Consider the following 19,255-nt stretch of genomic DNA (forward strand, 5'->3'; position numbering starts at 1 on the left):
TAGTGACAAGGCTGTAGAGGCCTGGCTGACAGGGGGAACATGAACAGACACTTTTTGTCAGTAATTGCCAGCCTGGCCCTGTGTGCAGAGGTGCTGAGGAGCAGCTCCAAGGGCAGGTTCTGTGCCCAGGTCTGCTCTCTGCAGGGATGCTCAGCCCACCTGCCCCTTGCTGTGCTCATTAAATCCCTGTGCCCAGTCCCAGCTGTCCCAGCATTTCCATTTCACATCCATCCCATGGAATCCACTCTCCTTTGTGCTGCTCACAGCTTGTCACTGTGCTGTGGCCATTATTCTGTTTTACAGTAGAGTTAAAAAGCAACAGGATTTTAAATTTGCTGGAACAGTTTTGTCTGAGGTGGTGGATTAGCATTTCAAATACTTTTTTATTTATTTTTTTTTGTGCTAACCTCTTGGGCAAACCCTAATTATTTAAAAGGAAAAAGCTTTCAGAAACAGATGACATTGCTAATTGAAACAGTCACAAATGAAAAACTAATGTAAATGCTGTAAGTTAACCCAAACAATTTGTCTGTCTATAGGGAACATTTCAGCAACCAGAGGTGGATTAACTGTGGGGAGGAGCAGAGGGAAACAGGCAGCAGCATTTACTAACTGGGAGCCAAAAGTCATTTATTACAAGAGCTGCACTGCCTCAGTCTTTATCTGATGGTGTGAATTATTAGTGTACATTATGGGTATCTTGCATAATTTCAGAACTTCTTTCCTAGAACACTGCATTTTATTTTCCTATTAGAAAAAAAAAAACAAACCAACAAAAAAAAAACCCAACCCCAGGAGACAATAAGAATCAAAAGAAATTTATTACCTTTGGACACCAAAATTCTGCCTAGTACTTTCCAGAGGATTAATTATTTTGAAGCAGTCCTTCAAGCTGAAGTTTTCAATTTTTTTTTTCCCAGTAAACATGCAGGGTCACAGTGATTTTAGACAGCTCATTTAATCTGCAGCTTGAATACAAAACACAATTTCTGCATTACCTGGCAGCCAGGGCTGGGAGAGATCCATCTCAGCACAGTTTGAGCTGGGAGGCCAAGCTCCAATTTATTCATTTCTTTCCCACTGTAATGTTCTTTCCCACCTCCTTCTGCTCTGTGCCCACTTGCTCCCCTTGTTTGTGCCCTGGCTCTGGGGCTGCACTGCTCCAAGCAGTTATTTATCTTTATTATTTATCTTTATTTATTTATTTATCTTTATTTATTTATCTTTATTATTTATCTTTATTTATTTATCTTTATTATTCCCACTGAGCAAGCCAGCACTGACACCTCTGTGTTTCAAACCTCAGGCTTGGGGATATCAAGAATTGTTCAGAGATAAGAGGAAAAACTGTCCTGGGCTGTAGTATGATCTCCATCCCTCCATCCTAATACAGTTTCAGAGCAAATCCCTGCATGTCATGTAAGCAGAGCATTAAAGGAAGCAGCACTCAGGATGATGCTGTAAAATGTGCTTTAATACCACAATCATTTATTATGCTCATGTTGTAGCTTTCATAATAATAATAATAAATCTGAAAGCAAGTGTTTATGCAACATAAACCTAGCTTAAGGCAGACTTCAGAAAGCTCCAAAAGCTTCAAAATCTCTCACAGGCTCTTAAAAAACTTAAATTCTCAGTGTAGGATTTTTTCAGTGATTTTTTTTTTTCCTCCTGGTGGACAGTCTTTCCCTGAGGAAAGAGAGAGGGATGTTTTCCTGTCCTGAGGCTTTGCTCTGTGATCTGTGTGAAAGCCTCGGGTCCCTCCCAGAGCAGCCCAGCCTGCAGTGCTGTGAGATGCTGCCCAGCCCAGTCTGGCACTGCTGTGACACTGGGCTGGCTCTGCTGGGCTGGGGTCCCAGCTCCTGCAGAGCTCAAACAGCTTCCTTCCCTCTGCAGCCCCTCTTTGTCACTGTCACCAGTCCAGGTGTCCTGGCCGGGCAGTGAGTGTCCCTGGGTGGGCAGTGAGTGTCCCTGGGTGGGCAGTGAGTGTCCCTGGCCGGGCAGTGAGTGTCCCTGGCCGGGCAGTGAGTGTCCCTGGCTGGGCAGTGAGTGTCCCTGGCTGGGCAGTGAGTGTCCCTGGCTGGGCAGTGAGTGTCCCTGGGTGGGCAGTGAGTGTCCCTAGCTGGGTGGTGTGATGTGGGGCTGTGCTACAGAAGAGTTTTGGGGTGCAGTTTTTGGGGCAGCACCTCCTGCAGGGTGGCAGCAGGGAGAGAGTGTAAGAGAGGATAAGAGAGCATAGAGCACAGAGAGTAAACAGGATGAGAGCACAGAGAGTGATTTCCCATTCACAATACAATAAGTATTCTGTGTTGGATATTCTAATTTCCATTAACCAATCTAATACAACATACTAATTTCCTAATATCTGCATGCAGCCTACAGGAATCATTATATTACCATGTTTTGTGGCTTCCTTATCTAAACCTTATCTCTAAACCTTTCCTGCCATACTTGGAACAGGATCTCTGTTGGCTCTTTGCTAGTTGTGGCATTTGGCATTATCTAAACAAAGGAACAGACCTTAAACCTTTACATGGTTGTTTTCAGCCCCAAAATCGAAAACTGCTATTATTTCTATTTCACGCTAAGCACTCGTATTTATAATATATATATAATATATATATAATATATATATAATATATATATAATATATATATAATAAATTAATGTCATAATAATATATATTAATAATATATTAATAGTATTACATTATACATAATTATATATCATTTATCATTTATTATATATTATATATTATATATTATATATTATATATTATATATTATATATTATATATTATATATTATATATTATATATGTGTGTATATATATATGTGTGTATATATATATATATATAAAATATTATATTTTATATATTTTTTTCTGTTTCCTTGTCCCCAACACCTGTGGTGCTGGAGAGAAGTGGGACAGAGCAATGTCCCTGTCCCAGAGGCGCCTGTCCCACACCAGCTCCTGCCCAGCTGACTGGCAGTGGATTGTATTTTGGATAAAGAATGTATTTTGGATAATGTATTTTTGGATAATGATCCAGCCCAGGTATTTAGCATAATGGAAGAACAATAAATCATTCTGGAGCTGTCAGCACAAGATTTGGGTGCTTCAATAAACAGTGCCTCATTATGGGCAGCAGTTTGGGTGAAATCAGGAGGCAGAAATTGCATCACTTATTTTCCAGTGGGTGATAATTATTTTAAACTGGAGTGAATAGGTTGTAATTCATTTGTACCTCCCTTTTGTGTGCTGCTGAAGAAGACTTGAGGAATTGTGCTTGTAAGCAGTGCTGTGTGTCTGGCACTGATAAATGTATCAAACTCCAGCACGGCTTTATCTGGGAAGCAGATTCTGATAGCTTGCAAGGATTCAGGTCATTGGATAATTCAGTGCAAACTGCAAATCTTAATGCTATTGACAGGAGACAGAGCACAAACAGGCAGCACTTGCCATAAATCCCAGAGCTGTAAGTAGCTCTCCTTTCTCAGATTTATGGAGAATGTCCTTGAGAGCTGCTCAGGAGAGTGAGCAGCTGCCCCTGGATTGACAGCTGGCTCTGCAGATCCGTGGCTCCCAGGTCTGCTCACAGGATGGGCTGTAAAAGATCTCTGTGCATCTGTGCAGAATGCAAACTTTGTGGGATGCAGAAACTTTCCAGCTCTGACACCCTCCAGTGCTCAGGGAGAATTCTGGAATTATTTGGGCCACGTGGCTGCCAGCCTGATTTATCTGGGGCTGGAGCAAGTTCCTCCTGCTCAGCTTTTCACTGTTAAAATTCTAAACTGAGACACACTCAGCCACTCCCAGGAGTGGTTTGAGGAGGAAAGAAGTCAAAGAAATCTTGAACATCCAAAGGAAGGGTAGCATTAGGTGAAAAGGTTCATGATTTTCTGATACATTATTTGGCTTTATTTAGCTTTAATCAAAACAAACTCCACAATAATAACAAACTGTCCTTCAAGCCAGAATAAGTGTCCATCTCCTGAACAATGACTTTTTGAGCCTTTCCTTCAGAGGCTCATCCTCTCCATGGCAGGAATAAATCTGACAGGACATGTATGAGTACAGAATTTTTTTTTTTTTTTCCAAAATTCACATCTAGCCTAGCGTGAAGCACTCAGTGACAACAATGAAGTGACATATGTCACACCTCAGGGAGAGTGGGGACTGTGTGCCAGACCCTGCTGGGCTCAGGCTGATCTGATCCTGGTTCCTGGCGTGCTCCAGCTGACACTGCTTTAATTCAGCTGTGCCACACAGAGGGGGAAAGGAAAAACAGCCTGTGCCAGCCTCAGCAGCTGTAAAACCCCCCAGCACAGATGTGGTGAGTTTTGTCACTAAAACACACCCCTGGGGCTTCAGTGTCACCTCAGTGAAGAGCAGGGGAGTGAATCCAGGGTGGGTTTGCAGAGCAGGCTGCACTCATCATGCTCTTGTCCCAGCAGAGAAGCTTTGGACAGGAATTAAAACACCCTGGTGTGCATCAGCACAGCTCTGCTCTCTGCAGGGCCCACACAACTTCTGTGCTCAGGCCCAGCAGTGGCACATCTGTAACCGCTGGAATTGCTGCCACACTTCGACAGCTGGAGGAATCTGGGGGTGTAAGTGTTGGCATTAATCACTTTGTCAGGTTTAAAATCGATCAATGCCTGTTTCCTGCTCACTCTGTGATGGTGGAAGTTTCCTGATTGAGATGCATGCTGCAGAGCTGCTCATTTCCCAGGAAAAACCAGAATGAGATTAGTGGGCGTGCAGTGTGTGCATTATCTGGAATAGCTGTGCTCCCTGTGATCAAAGGCAGAACTTTCCAAAATGCACTTGCACAGTATCATGATCAAGAGCTGGCAAGAATAATCTCATCAGATCTGTGTAGGCAGGGTGATAACAAGTTGTTTATAGAAATTAATAGTGTGAGCTTAAATTTTTAAAGATTTTCCCATGAGTGTGCTTGACCTTTTCTTCTTCAAACGCTGTCATTCCATTTTCTGAGATTCTTTAGTTCTTCATCACTTACTTAGAGCCTGAAGGCAGAGTTCAGGTGTCACCTCCTGGTCAGGTGTAGCTATGGTAACAAGGCAAGAATCAAGGTTTGTGGTCTTCCAGTGCACATTTTTCCTGGGGTTAATAATGACCCCAATATTGGCAGCACTTAACATCCCCAAGCAATTACAGAAGGAATGGAAAGAAAATGAATGAGGATATTGATATTGCTAATTCTGGGCATTAGAGACCAGCTGGGAAGGAAATGAAGTTCTGTGGTACATGGGGAAAGCAGAAGTTCAAATCCCACTCCTCCATCCCTCCCTGTCTCCCTCCATCCCTCCCTGGCTCCCATTTCTCCCTTTCCCACAGGGAAAGCAGCTTCTGTCTGTCACAGGTGAGGGTTCCATCCCCTCCATCCCTCCATCCCTCCATCCCCTCCATCCCTCCATCCCTCCATCCCATTATCCCTCCATCCCTCCATCCCATTATCCCTCCATCCCTCCCTCGCCTCCATCCCCTCCATCCCCTCCATCCCTCCATCCCATCTATCCCCCTCCATCCCCTCCATCCCCTCCATCCCTCCATCCCTCCATCCCCTCCATCCCTCCATCCCTCCATCCCCTCCATCCCTCCATCCCTCCATCCCCCTCCATCCCTCCATCCCTCCATCCCTCCATCCCTCCATCCCATCCCTCCATCCCCTCCATCCCCTCCATCCCCTTCCATCCCTCCATCCCTCCAGTCCCTTATCCCTCCATTCCTCCCTTCCATCCCTCCATCCCCTCTATCCCTCCATCCCCTCCATCCCTCCATCCCATTTTGAAAGAGTGTTTATACCCAGAGCATCAAATTAATTTCCCCAAAGAACAGGTTGAGCTGATCAAAACCAAAAAATGATCATGGGTTTTGCACATATTTGAATACAAATAATTTAATTTCAAAAAGTCTGTTAAATGCAACAGCTCATGGTCATTTCCATATTTCCTCAAGCACTTTATAATTATTTTCTTAGACTCCATTTCCTTGATTTTAGCCATGGAATAAGCTGTAGAATCCTTTTCTCTGGGATGCAGGCAGGGGTAACTCAGTGGCTGGGCAGAGTCAGGGTTTCTGATCAGATTCCTGATCTCAGTCCCTTGCCCCATCCCTGTGTTTGCATTTTTCATGTTTCTCTGCAAAGCTTTTGATTCTCACTTGAGCTCCTCTGAGAACCCTAATGGAAAATAGTTGAAAGCTTTAAAATATCTAGAAATTCTGACAGACCTTTGTAGGTTCTTAGAAATCTTTAGCATTTGTGAGAATTGGCAATCAGCAGCACTCACATACTTAGTTTTTGATACATATATCTATGTATTTATATTTTAAATGTGTGCCTCATCACAGCAGTGAGTGAATTGCATTACTCTAGCCCCAAACCCTGCAGGATGGAGAATTATGATCTTTTGCTGAGCCCAGAGGAGCCCAGCCAGGGTTCAGAGCTGTTCTTTCAGGGTGTGTGTGGCTGGAGCAGCAGTCAGTGTCGATTCCAGCTCTCCTTCCTCTCTAATCCTCGGTTCCACACCTGGGAATTGCTGCTCTGCTCCTTCAGTGGCTCTGAGCCCCATCTCTGAGAGGGCAGGGGTCACAAACTGCAGAACAGGCTGAGAAACGCCAGGACGTGACTTGGATCAGCAAAGTCTGAATTTCCCTCCCCAAAACCAGAGGTGTTTAATGTAAGAAGGGCAGAAAGCCCTTCAGGAGGGCTTGGAATTAGGATGGCAAAGCTCCAAAATTTGGGGCAAAGCTCCCACATGAGGAGAGCTGGTCCAGCAAACACCAGGGATGAGGCTGCAGTTGGGTCACTTGCCCTGCACAGCTGCCAACGGGTCAAACAGGACAATGCCCAATATTCTCCTTTTTACATAGAATAACCTTTGTAAAAATGTTAGACAGTGAAAAACAGAGCATTTATTTTGATTATAGGGAGCTTTACCAGTGATTCCCATTTGGCCATGCACCCCCAGCAGGTTGTGTCTCTGAGCACAGACAGGTGGTGGAGCTGCCAAAACCTTTGAAAAACTGACACCAGCCTCTCTGTGTGGCTAAATGACTCTCATTACAGGAAGGTAAAGCAGAAACCCTGACATTTCAGATGTTCTGATGTGCATGGTTCAGGTGTGACACCCAAACTCACACCCAGACCCAGATTTCAATTGCTCAGCAGGCAATCCCCTGCCAGCCCACTTGTATGGATTTTAATGGAGTAAATCCACTTAATTACATCTGTAAAGAAGAATTTAGGTTTGAAAATGTGGTGGTTTGAGTTTTTGTGCAAGCTGGGATAGTGGGAGGTGTCCCATCCCAAACCAGTCTGGGTGAACTGGTTGAACTGGGATGAGGGGACAGAGCAGTGCTGGTACCACAAAGGGGTTACTTGGCAGACAGCAGTGCTCAGGATACCAGAAACAATATTTTCCTAGATAATTATGTAGAATAAATAAGCCTCGTACAGAATCTGTTCACACAGTTGTGGAAAAGCAGATTTTAATTTCTCAGCATAGAGTTTAATGTGAGCAGAATCTCTAAACAGAGAGTTGACATTGTTAACAAAGGTAATATTAGATTTGAATGAGAAACTTTGTATGGTTAATTAAAAATCAAAGGCACAGTTATAACAGAAGTAATTATCCAGGAGTATTAAATCAGTTGCAAGTCCGAGCCCGTAAAAGAATTAATCAGGAATAATTTAATATTTGATATTGAGGGCTTATATTTTCCACTAATGCCAAAATCCATCCCATTAACCAGTACAATTCTTCAAGTCTATCTGCAAACGGGGTCCCTGCAGTAGAGGAACAATTCAGTGGGAAGGAGCTTTAATTCTTCTTTTCCAGGACATGGAGGGAATTCTGTAGAGAATCCCTCTGGCTGGGCTGGGGCTGTTCTGCATTTCTGCAGCAGTGGCTGAGAGCAAGGGCAGCTGTGTAGCTGTTTTTGGGTTCTACACAGCTGCATTCCAGGTTTGAGATCCAGGGTGGGATCCACTTCTTCCTTCAAATACTTTGATTTCCCTTTAATTGCAGTGGAGGTCAGTCCATACAAACATCCCTGTTTTCTGCAGCCATGGATTTCCTGATTCAATTATCCTCTTTGGAAAATCTCAGTCTTCTCTTTGTTTTGAGCCCAGCCACCTGATAATTTTCCCTTTCCACTTGTGCTGAAGACCCTGGATTTCTGCTCTTGGTTCTGTTTCCCCACATCACTGATCTTTCTAGGAATTCCTGTTGTAGCCTCTCTCACTCATTTTTTTTTTTCCTGCCTCACCTTTTTGGCTCCATGGGGCCCTTCCCAGTTGTCCTGGACATGCACAGGAAACAATTCAAGCAGGTTAGAAAAGGAAATCAGAAGGGATGATTTGCTTTTGGTGAGGAAATTCTGGGGGCATTGGGAGGAATTGCTAAAGGAGAAAGGAGAAAAAACAGAAAACCAGCTCTGAATGATGGGGAATTGTGATCACCCTCTGCTGTGAGTGACCAGCTCAGCTCAAACTGCTCTCACTGCACTCACAGGTTGGATAGCACTGATTTTGGACAAGAGGCTTTTGGATGGATTTTGGCTGCAGAAAATTCTGAACCAACAGGGAAACCTGACCAAATAAAAGCAAAATTCAGATTTTGTTGCTCCAATGTGTCTGGCAGTGCCTTGAAGAAGAAGCTGTTGTTGTCATCTGAAGGCTTTAGCCTGCCCTTCTAACCCAACAACCAGCTTGTCACAGCAGCCCTGAGCCCCTGCAGCCATTTATCCTAAATATCCACTCAGCTGGGCTGAAATCCTGGGTTTATCAGCTGGGCTGGGCCTGGGCAGGCTGGGAGGTAAATGGGCACAGCAGCCCCAGTCTGAGGCACTTATTGATCATATCAGCTCTCAATAAAAGGCTCCTCACCTTCCCCTCCTTCCTTCATAGCTGTTAGCTCACCTGGACAAAACCCATTCCTCATGCAGGAATTTCTTAACTTTCAGAATTAAAAAAAAAAAAAAGCCAAAAAAAAAAAAAAAAAAAAAAAAAAACCAACAACAACAACAAAAAAAACCCCACCCAAAAAAAAAAAAGACTTTAGGTAGTTTGAGCTGGTGGGACAGGAGGGCAGGTGAGCTCTTGGCCATCAGGTTTGATGTCAGGCAGAGCAGTGAGGACAAGCCCCAGTCCTTGCTGGGTCTGACCTTGGAACAGCCTCTCCTGCAGCACTAATTATTTATTTATCAGGTGAGGGGTGCAGCCTGCAGCTGGTCAGGTTCACAGCTCCATCATGCAGTGGATTGTTCTGAGCACAGGGTTTTATTCATAGGGGTGTTCTCATTTAAAGTGAGAAGAAGCAAATGAAAAAGAATTATTGGGTGCAGATCTCTGTACACACCAGATTAGGAAAACACTTCAGGTGTTCTGGTTACAAAAATATGTAATTTCATGTCAAGTCCAGGTTTATTTCCTGGAGGACATTGGGCTGATAGCAGCACAAGTTCTCTACCAGAAGGATTAGACATTAAACAACAGGCACAGAACACACAAAAAGGTATTAAGGGCATTGAATCCAAAGCAAGATGTTCCCCAGGATATTATTACAAGATTCTTCATGTCTTTTTTCAAATGGCTTTTTGGATTTCAGCCTGCCACAACCAGCTTTACAACTGTCCAACCTCTCTTTTTCTCTGTTATTAATTTTTTTTTTTCCTATTGTAAAGCATTCTTCTGTCTGTCTAACTGCTTCTTGAGTTTATTGCTTTTCTGTGGTGCTGTTAGGGATTTTATTTCCCAGTTGGTATTACTTTTTAACTACTCATGTAAATCTGTATCAGTTCAGATCCATGCAGAAAAAACAATTTGTCACAAATCTGTAAAGGCTAAATGATCAAAGCAGAGCTTGCAGGCTCACTGCTTTCTTTCTCAGCCTCCTTCTAGACCTAGAAATGTTTTATCTTCATTCAGATTCTGATCCTGCCCTTTACCATAGCCTTTATCTGTGGCAGGGGAGTCAAATCTAAGGGTCACTTCCTTGGCATATCTGCAAAATCAGCAAAGTTGCACCCATTTATATCCTGGCAGGCTAATCACAGAGAAAAAGTTCTGTAAGCAGTGCCACAGGAGTCCAGGCACAAAAACACCTCTCTGGACATGGAACCTGTAACTAGGGAGGTTGTTAGAAATAAAACTTGGTGTTCTATTAAAAAAAAAAACAACAAAATTCATCATTTTCTTCCCCAGACCAAACACAGAGAGCTGAAGGCTCTGGCTCTCAGCTGCAGGGATGGCAGGGTTAGAAGCAAAGTGATAAATGATAAATGATCAATGGTTTTTGTGCCCAGGAGCAGGGTGTGCAGCCCCTCTCAGCAGAGGGTGGAGGGTTTATCCTGCAGCAGGACCATCCCTGCCCAGCCACTGCCAGGGATTTTTCTGTGCCCCAGATTCTGCCCTGGCCACCAGGCTGTCCTCACAAAGGTCATGGTCACATGTCTCAGAGCAGATTTTGGCCCCATTTGCCATATGGGAGCTGGAACAGCATCTTTCTGAATGTCCCCTGTGTGTGTTTGTGTGTTTCTGTTTAAAGCTCAGCTGGGAGCTCGTTGCAGGCTGCTCATGAATGAACTGGTGGGTTGCAGGCAGGTTTCCAGGGCCCTGTGATGGTCCCAGTTTAGCTCAGCTGACATTCCTCAATATGAATGTGCTGCACAAACTGCCAGGCCAGTCTGGAAGGGAATTTTGGAGCAGGCAGGTTCACGTCTCCTCTGCACAGTGACCTGCACAACACGAGTTCTCCTTTCCTTACAGCCCTTTTCCCTCTCTTTAGAGAAGTGAAAATCTGGTGTGGTCCTTGCTCTGTGGCTCTGCCAAGGGGGTTTACAGTAATTGCCACATTTGGGCAATTCCATCCCTGCTAATCTGCTGTTTCCTCATGGTCACTGCTCTGTTTTCTCCTTGTCCTGCCCACCCCATTTGGTGCATTGTCAATGTTTTCTGTCAGGTTTTCCAGCAGGGAAATGGGATGGCAGAGCCCCAGGGATGGCTCATAACCTCCCTGCCCTGCAGCTTTCCCCTCTGGAGAGCTGCAGGAACAACAGCAGAACTTCTACAACGAAGGGGAAATCAAGCCAGAGTTGATAAATGTGTTGATAAATCCATTTCTTGATCCCTGATGGTTCTGTGTGCACCTTGATTTGCCTGCTTTACTAATGGGCCTTGCTTAACCCCACAGAGTTAAACCAAAGCTGTGGGAGATGGGAGGAGAGAACAAACGAGTCTGCTGGAGATCTGCAGCATCCTGTAATCATTGTGGCAGAGCTGAATTGTAGAGAGGGCTGTAAAGTACCCAGCTCTGCAGGTGTCACAGGAACAGCAAGGATGTGCTGGTGGAGAGACATGAAACGCTGGGAAAATTGTGAAAATTGTGGGAGGTGATGGAGCAGCTTGGCAGGTGACACAGGGGCAGTGTGTGCTGGCTGGGGACACTCCCAGGGCACTGCAGGGTGGGCAGATGAGCCAGCAGGGCAGCCCTGTGAGAAACTGGGATGGAAATGGAATTAATGGCATGTTTCACAGCAGGGCTCCCAGGTACAAAGCTGTGTGAGGCACTGGCAGGCAGAGCTCAGCAGATGTGTGCTCACATGGAGAGATTGCACCAAAATTGTTTTCAGGTGAGAGTGTGTCTGATGGTAAAACAACAGGAAAATCTAAGCTTATTCAGAAAATAAATCTCATTTTGTTCCAGCTCTTCTGCATTTCTCAGAGGGCTCTGATGGGGTCAGGGTCTGGGAAGCCTTTTCCAGGAATGTAGTACAGGAATACAGCCTGTTCCCCAATGACACACACACCCATCACAGCTCTGCCACCTGTGAAATGCAGAATGCAGCAATGCTGCTGCAAGGAAGTTAGTGCAGCTCTGTGATCACTGGCTCTGTGTGTTCCTGATCTGCAGCATCCCCAGCTCTGCTCTGTGCACACCCAGGCTCCATCCCACACAGGGTTCTGTGGGAGGTGAGGATGGATAATGGATGGATAATGGATGGATAATGGATGGATAATGGATGGAGTGTGGGAGCAGCTGCATTGTCCTGCATTGCTCAGACATCCCCTGTCACATTCCTCTGCTGGGTATTTCTGTGTCCCAGGGGCTGCTCTGAGGTGCTTGGCCCATGGGGAACACCCAGCCATATCTATGGTTTTTATTCCCTTTAACCATGGATCCCATGGGCCAGCACAGGGTGGGAGATGGCGAAAGGTTTCCCAGCCATGTCTATGATATTTATTCCCTTTAACCATGGATCCCATGGCCCAGCACAGGGTGGGAGATGTGGAAAGGGTTCCCAGCCATGTCTGTGATATTTATTCCCTTTAACCATGGATCCCATGGGTCAGCACAGGGTGGGAGAGGGGAAGGATTCGTGTGCAGCTCAGGATTCAGCCTGGGAATGACAGCACCAAGCTGTGAAACAAACAGAATATTAAAAAACCATATTAAACAAGGCTAGTGGTTTGTTTGGGGGTTTTTAATGCTTCCCTCTGTGAAAGCAGAGCTGTTTCAGCCAGTTTGATCCCTGCCATGCTGGCTCTGCTACACATCCCACCAAATATTTATTCTCTTAAACTGCATTGCCAGAGTCTGGTTGGCATACTTGCTTTGAAGTGATGTCCCAGAGCTTTCCTTTTGTCCCTGGAAATCCCAACATCACATCCCACAGTCTGCCCCTGCAGAGCTCCAAAACCCCTGCATGAGGGCTGAGATCCTCCCTGCTGGCCCCTGTGTGAAATCCTGATGGGTTTTGGCTAATTTGGCACAAATTCCTTGGCAGCCTCCCCAGCCTGTGCACTGGGTGGTCAGACCCAGAGATCTCCTGAACCTCAGGCAGATTCCCAGCCCTGTGAGGATCAGCCTGTCCCCCCTGTGATGGTGCCTGGGGGAAAGCCAAGAAACCCTCCCCAAATACATGTGTTTGTTTGTTTGTTTGCTTTTAAGAGCAAACTGAGTTATTATCAGCTCAAGCAGCCTGTCTAGAGCCTGATGCACACACAGCTTGGTGGAGTTACAGTTTGGGGCCTGTGGATTAATTAGCAATTCCTCTGAAGAACCACAGCCTGACAACTCTGAGGCTTCCTGGGTGTGACTTTGATAAGAGGGAAGGTGCATGACAGGTCCCTGGGATGGTGGGAGCTCTGCAAGGCACCCAGGCACCAAAGCACAGCTCCCCAGAGGGATGCTAACACAGTTCCTAAATGTTACACATCAAAGGCACTCTGTCATGTTAAACCTGAGACAAATTAAATTTACATTGCCTCTGCAGGGAGGAAAAGTGAGTTCCCCTGGGAGGGCTTTGCCTCCCAAGCTGCCAGGGCTTGCTGGTACCATCCCAGCCCATCCCAGGGCTGAGCTCTGCAGTTTGCTCCCAAAACACAGAAACCTGGTTTAAAATCAACTTCTGCTCAGTGAAGCCACTGCTGGACACCTGAAATCCTGAGGTGCCAGAGCAGAGCTGTAAAAAACAGTCAGCCCCAGGAAGGAGGCAGCAGCTCTCCCCATGACTTTGCTCTTGCATTTCTTGTGTTTGCCATTTTTACTGCAAGGGAGCTGTTCCTGTTGTGTTTGCCTGTTTTACAGAATGGAGAAGTTCCTGTTGTTGGTTTTACAGAATGGAGCTGTTCCTGTTGTTGGTTTTACAGAAGGGAGCTGTTCCTGTTGTTGGTTTTACAGAATGGAGCTGTTCCTGTTGTGTTTATCATGTTTTACAGAAGGGAGCTGTTCCTGTTGTTGATTTTACAGAATGGAGCTGTTCCTGTTGTTAGTTTTACAGAAGGGAGCTGTTCCTGTTGTTATTTTTACAGAATGGAGCTGTTCCTGTTGTTATTTTTACAGAAGGGAGCTGTTCCTGCTGTTGTGTTTGCCTGTTTTACAGAATGGAGCTGTTCCTGGTGTTATTTTTACAGAATGGAGCTGTTCCTGTTGTGTTTATCATGTTTTACAGAATGGAGCTGTTCCTGTTATTTTTACAGAATGGAGCTGTTCCTGTTGTTGGTTTTACAGAATGGAGCTGTTCCTGTTGTTGTGTTTGCCTGTTTTACAGAATGGAGCTGTCCCTGTTGTGTTTATCATGTTTTACAGAATGGAGCTGTTCCTGTTGTTGTGTTTGCCTGTTTTACAGAAGGGAGCTGTTCCTGTTGTTGGTTTTACAGAATGGAGCTGTTCCTGTTGTTATTTTTACAGAATGGAGCTGTTCCTGTTGTTAGCTGGCTCTGAGCTGGGGCTGGACCCTGCACACACACCAAACAAATCCCAGATCCCTGTTTTGATCCATTCCAGCTGAGCCACACGAGACAGGCAGAGGCAAGGAGAAGGGACACAACAGGCAGATGTGGTTTTCTCTGCCTGGCAGTTAAATGATTTATTTCCTGGCTTTTTTCATCACTTAAAGACGTGGAATTGCATCCTGCAGTGCCCACAGCTGGGACTGCCTGTCTGTCCTGCACACACATGGAAACCAGGGGATTGCCAGCCCCTGCAGCTCCTGCTGAGATGCATTTCCCTCCTTCCTGAGCCTTTTGCTGAACATCACAGGCTGTGTAATGAGAAACCTCTCACTGCTGGTCATCCTCTAATGATGCCCCTTTTCCTTTGCAGCACCTGCCTCTCCTTCTGCTCCTTCTCCCCCTGTTTACTGGCTTACATCTTTAGCTGCTCTTCCCCACCCCCTCCTCCAGCCTTAGTGGTGGATTTTTATCTCCACCGAGATGAAAGTTCGTTAGTAAGAATATAAAATTGCTTAAAGCTTTGCAAAAGTTAAGTCTGGGATTAAATATAATTAGATATTTTTCCTGGCTGCCTCGTGTGTGCCAGTAGGAGTGGCAGCCAGTCTCTGATTATCCCAAGTGCTTTTTTTTTCCCTTACAGCACAATCCAGCCATTGGCTGCTCTGTGTTTTTTGACTGGAAAATTGTGATTGCTGAGCTCTGTGTGTATTTGGGGTTTTGTTTCACTGCTTGTCCTTGCCACATCTGCTCCCTCCACTGATTCTGCCCCAGTGAGGAGCAGGGAGAGCGTGGCTCACAAGGAGTCAAAATTATTCAGGGAATCACAGGCTGAGGAGGAAAGGGTGAAAAATGTATTCCAGCATTGATTCTGCCACCCACTCCTTTCTAAACAGTGGTTTGCAATCACATTTTACCATTCAAAAAAATCCATTTTCCCCTCTCTGGCAGCTGTGGGGAAGAGTGGGAGTCAGCAGGTGGATCTGTCCAGAGAAATGTTCATTTTTAACCCTGTGTCAGCACATCTGACCGAGCAGCTCTCCTGCCTGCACTGAGCAAAAAGGGAAATGATTAAGTAGCAAGGGCTTGAATGAAATGTGATTCATTTGCTTATATCCCCCCTCCTCTCTCCCATTCCCAAAGACTTCAGATTTCATTCTGCATGATGAAAGGTGCCCACATTAAACCAAACATTTAACCTTGAAGTTCATGTCAGTCTTTTCACATTTTCTCATTCAGGTTTCACCATCATTTCTCATACTTGCTGCATTTCAACTTGTACTTTCAACTCTTCTGTTTATGTTAAAGGTCTCACAAATTAATTTGGGTTATTTCTGGCTGCAGCTCCTTTATTCCTTTGGATACAGAAGAATTGCAGCTGATTTTTCAATAATTTTTCCAGTGCATCCTAAAGAATCTGGAAACAACAGGGGAAATAAGGAAATCAGAATGATATTTTATATATTTCAAGCTGTTTGCAAGCTCAGAGCTGACAATAATGTACTGCAGGAAATCTGCTTTGGAGCAATTCTGGTTTCTCTGCAGCACCTTGTATCAAACCCCACCAGCTGCTTCTAAAACTTGTACTTCAGCTGCCATAATCTCATCACTAAAGGTGGATTTAGCTTTTGAGAGCTGATGAACAAACCCTTTTTCCTTGCAGCCAGGGGCTGGAGATGACTCTGCACTTCAGGTGCGAGCTCAGCTTTACCCCAGCTCAGAGCTAATCCCAAAAAATCCAGGGCTGGTGCCACCAGCTCCTGGGGGAGATGCAGCTCTTGGCTCTTTTGTTCAGCCTCCTGACTCCTCAAATCCCTCCTCTGCCACTGGTTTGTCTCCTACCCTTGCAGTGAGTTTGACCACATCCATGAGAATGTCAAGCATTTGGACTTTATTGGTTTAGAAGCTTACTAAATTTAAACAGAAGCATTAACATGGCCTTAGGCTCTCTTGACAGTTATAAACTCTTCCTTGGGGGGATTTCTGTAATGCTTTCTAATCAGCTTAAGGAGTTAATTAAACAGCTGTCACTTAGCTCCTTAATTCTGGGACTTGATGCTAAATAAGATTTGAAATTAGTTATGCATGACTGGAGCATGGATTGTGTGATATGGGGAAGATGGCTGCTGGCTGCACAGGAGGCAAATCTGGGTCTTCTTTCAACTAAACAGGGAAAAGATTCAAGGTGGGACCCTGGGTTAATGCTCTACATGCTGATTAATAGGAAATAAATGGAAAAAAAATGTTAAGGAATGGCAAATGGGAGGGATTTTCAGGCAGCTGTTCAGTTCTGGATTGTGGTGGGCTCTGGGCTTGAGGAGATTTCAGGGATCCATTTATTCTCTTCCTGACTGCTGTTTGTGCAGAACCCCAAAGCCAGAATACCTACTGAAACCCAGGAGGAACATTCTTGATTTTTGAAATGAGATCTGTAGCCTGCAAAGATGTATTCACTGCTCTGATGAAGAATGCCCCTGGAGATGTGCTGTGCTCCTAGAGCAGGAATTACAGTCATGGGGGGTTTTAATCTCCTTTTCCCTGTGAGCTGGGGTGTGTGGTGGGAATGCTGCACTTCCCTGCAAGGGAGCAGCAGCAGGTGTTATTGGTAGTTAAGTTCTTCCCAAAGTTCCATATATACATATACACACACAAACACCAGGAAATCTGTGTATGCACTGATCACTGGGGGCAGGAGCAGAAATTCAGAACAATTTATAAAGATATTGTTGAAGTCCTTTTTTTTTTTTTTTTTCACCCTAGGAAAGATAAGGCAAAAGATGTCTGAAGGGAAATTAAATTTCAGGGAAGCTACCTATTAAAATTGAAAAAAAAAACTAATAGGTATTCACTTCTGCATTTCAACTTAAATTGATGCTTACTGTGTACATCTTCTGAATATGTTTCTGCTGGAGGGCTTAATATTCTCATTTATTTAATATGAATCTCTTCAGTAAGCAAAGAACTCTCACTCCAGCATCTTCTTTAAGGTATTACTATTTATTTACCGTGGTAGCAATTTCAGAATAAAGATTACCTGGTTTTCCATTTCTAATACATGAAGAGACACATTTTTCTCTGATTATTTCATGTTATTTTAAGTGAATTACAGAGATATGCTGTGCTAATAGTTAAAGTTCAGCATCTTTTTAATAGCTGCTGAGGGAATCAAGTTCTGACAGTGACTTTTGGGCTGGAGCTTTGCAAAAACAAAACTGCTCCCATCCTGAGGTGTCCTGGCATCTTATCTCCTGCAATCTGTGTTAGTTATAAGAGAAAATAATATTTCTTCAGGAGATCCCTTTTTCACTCAAGCAGCAAAAAGCAACAATTTTAAATTAGTAACTATTTCGATTTATAGCTTTTACATGCTGAGCTCTGAGCTACAAATCTCAGTGGAGCTAAATAAGCATCGTGCTGTCCCAGAATGTGATTTTCACCTGGTTTCACCTGGGGGACGTCCAGCCCTTCCTGCCATTCCCTGAAGGAGCATTTCCCTGAGCCCTGCTGTGGGTTGGTGTCACTGCTGTTCCTCCCTGCCCAGGGGTGAGGTGCAAACCAAAGAAACCATCCTGGGAGTCCTTCCAGTGGGCACAGAGCTGCCAGGCCCAAATTCCAGATGTGCAGGAGGGCAGTGGAGCTGCAGCATCCCCATCCAGAGGCAGGAACAGCTGGGCTGGGATGCACTCCGTGCTCAGAATGTTCAGGATAACTGGAAAACTCAGAGACTCAAAGGAAATTCATGGAGCTTTTGAGAATCACTCTCACTTACTGGCTCTTACCAGGGGAAATTACATTTGCCTTTGGTGAGCAGAGCTCATTAATCTGGCTGTTTCAAAGGCTTGCTTATTAAAGTTCCCTTTGCTGTATAAAATAATTGTGAGGGTCACACTGATGGAGCAGGGGAGGGAGGAGCTGCTGCTGCTTGGGGAGCAGCTCTCTGCAGCTCAGAACCAGGTGTGAGCAGCTTGCTAGGAGCTGTGGCCCCCAAAAGTCCCAGTGAAATGAGATTTATCTCCAAGTGCTGGCAAAACCACGAGCACCTGATCCTGGAATTACAGCACTGGCTCTGTCAGGCTGCTCTGTGCAGCAGCAAAAAGCTCTGAGTAACTTGGGTGCAAAACCCAGATGGGGAAAAACCCAAAGAGCCAGGAAAGTGAATTGCAAATCTGAGAGCTCCAGTGCCTGAGCAACATGTTCTGCCCTGAGAACCAGAGTGTGCTCCACAGACCTGGCTGGACAGGCAGATTTGGTCACCCCTGTTGAATTATAATTTCAAAATTTCTGAAGGGCTTTTGTGCTGGAGGAGGAAGAGGATTTTCTTCTCAAGTTCTCTTCTTGTGAAATCCTCTTTCTCCCTTCCCTGAGGATGGGGCAACCTTAGCAAAGCAGCTACCAAGTGACCAGGAGGGTTTTTTTTCTTTCTTTAAATATTGCCTTGAGTCTGAATAAAATGTGTCTGTTCCTTTAAGTAAGAGGAAAAGCTCTTTTTGATGTGAATACTTTAGAGGAGACAAATCTGAGCTTCTCCCCTTTAGCTCAGGAGGCAGAAGGAGCAGTCATCATCTTCTGGTGCCTTGGTTCCAACCTCCCACTTTTTTGTCTTCCAGGAGGAAAATCAGGTCAGTCTCAGAGCTCATAGTGGGAGCTATTCAGATAATGAGGATTTAGCACCTGGGGGGCTTTGGGAGCCTTTGTTGCACAGGTGAAATCAAGAGCCTTTTGTTCTAGAGGATGGTGCCAGCTGCAGCACAGCTGTGGGGGCTCAGGGACCTTTCCAGAGAGGAGCAGGGATTGCAGGCAGCAGTTTGTGCTCAGTGTCCTGGCAGAGACCAGCCATTCTGTGGGGACAGGCAGAGGTGACACCCAGTGACAAACAGCTCCTCAGGTAATCAGAGCTCAGCACTTTAATGAGAACTGGCAGATCAAACAGGAGGAACGTGTCCTGCACTGGTTCTGTGTGAAAATTCCAGGCAATTCTCAGCATCCCTCTGT

General features: G+C 45.1%; 1 protein-coding gene across 1 annotated transcript in view; it reads left to right on the forward strand.

The window, feature by feature from the left end:
• LOC130259837 (transmembrane protein 132D-like) overlaps positions 1-19,255 on the forward strand; it is a 179,078-nt gene that overhangs the window by 128,578 nt on the left and 31,245 nt on the right. The window lies entirely within an intron of this gene.

Source organism: Oenanthe melanoleuca, chromosome 15 (assembly GCF_029582105.1).
Source record: "Oenanthe melanoleuca isolate GR-GAL-2019-014 chromosome 15, OMel1.0, whole genome shotgun sequence".
NCBI lineage: Eukaryota > Metazoa > Chordata > Aves > Passeriformes > Muscicapidae > Oenanthe > Oenanthe melanoleuca.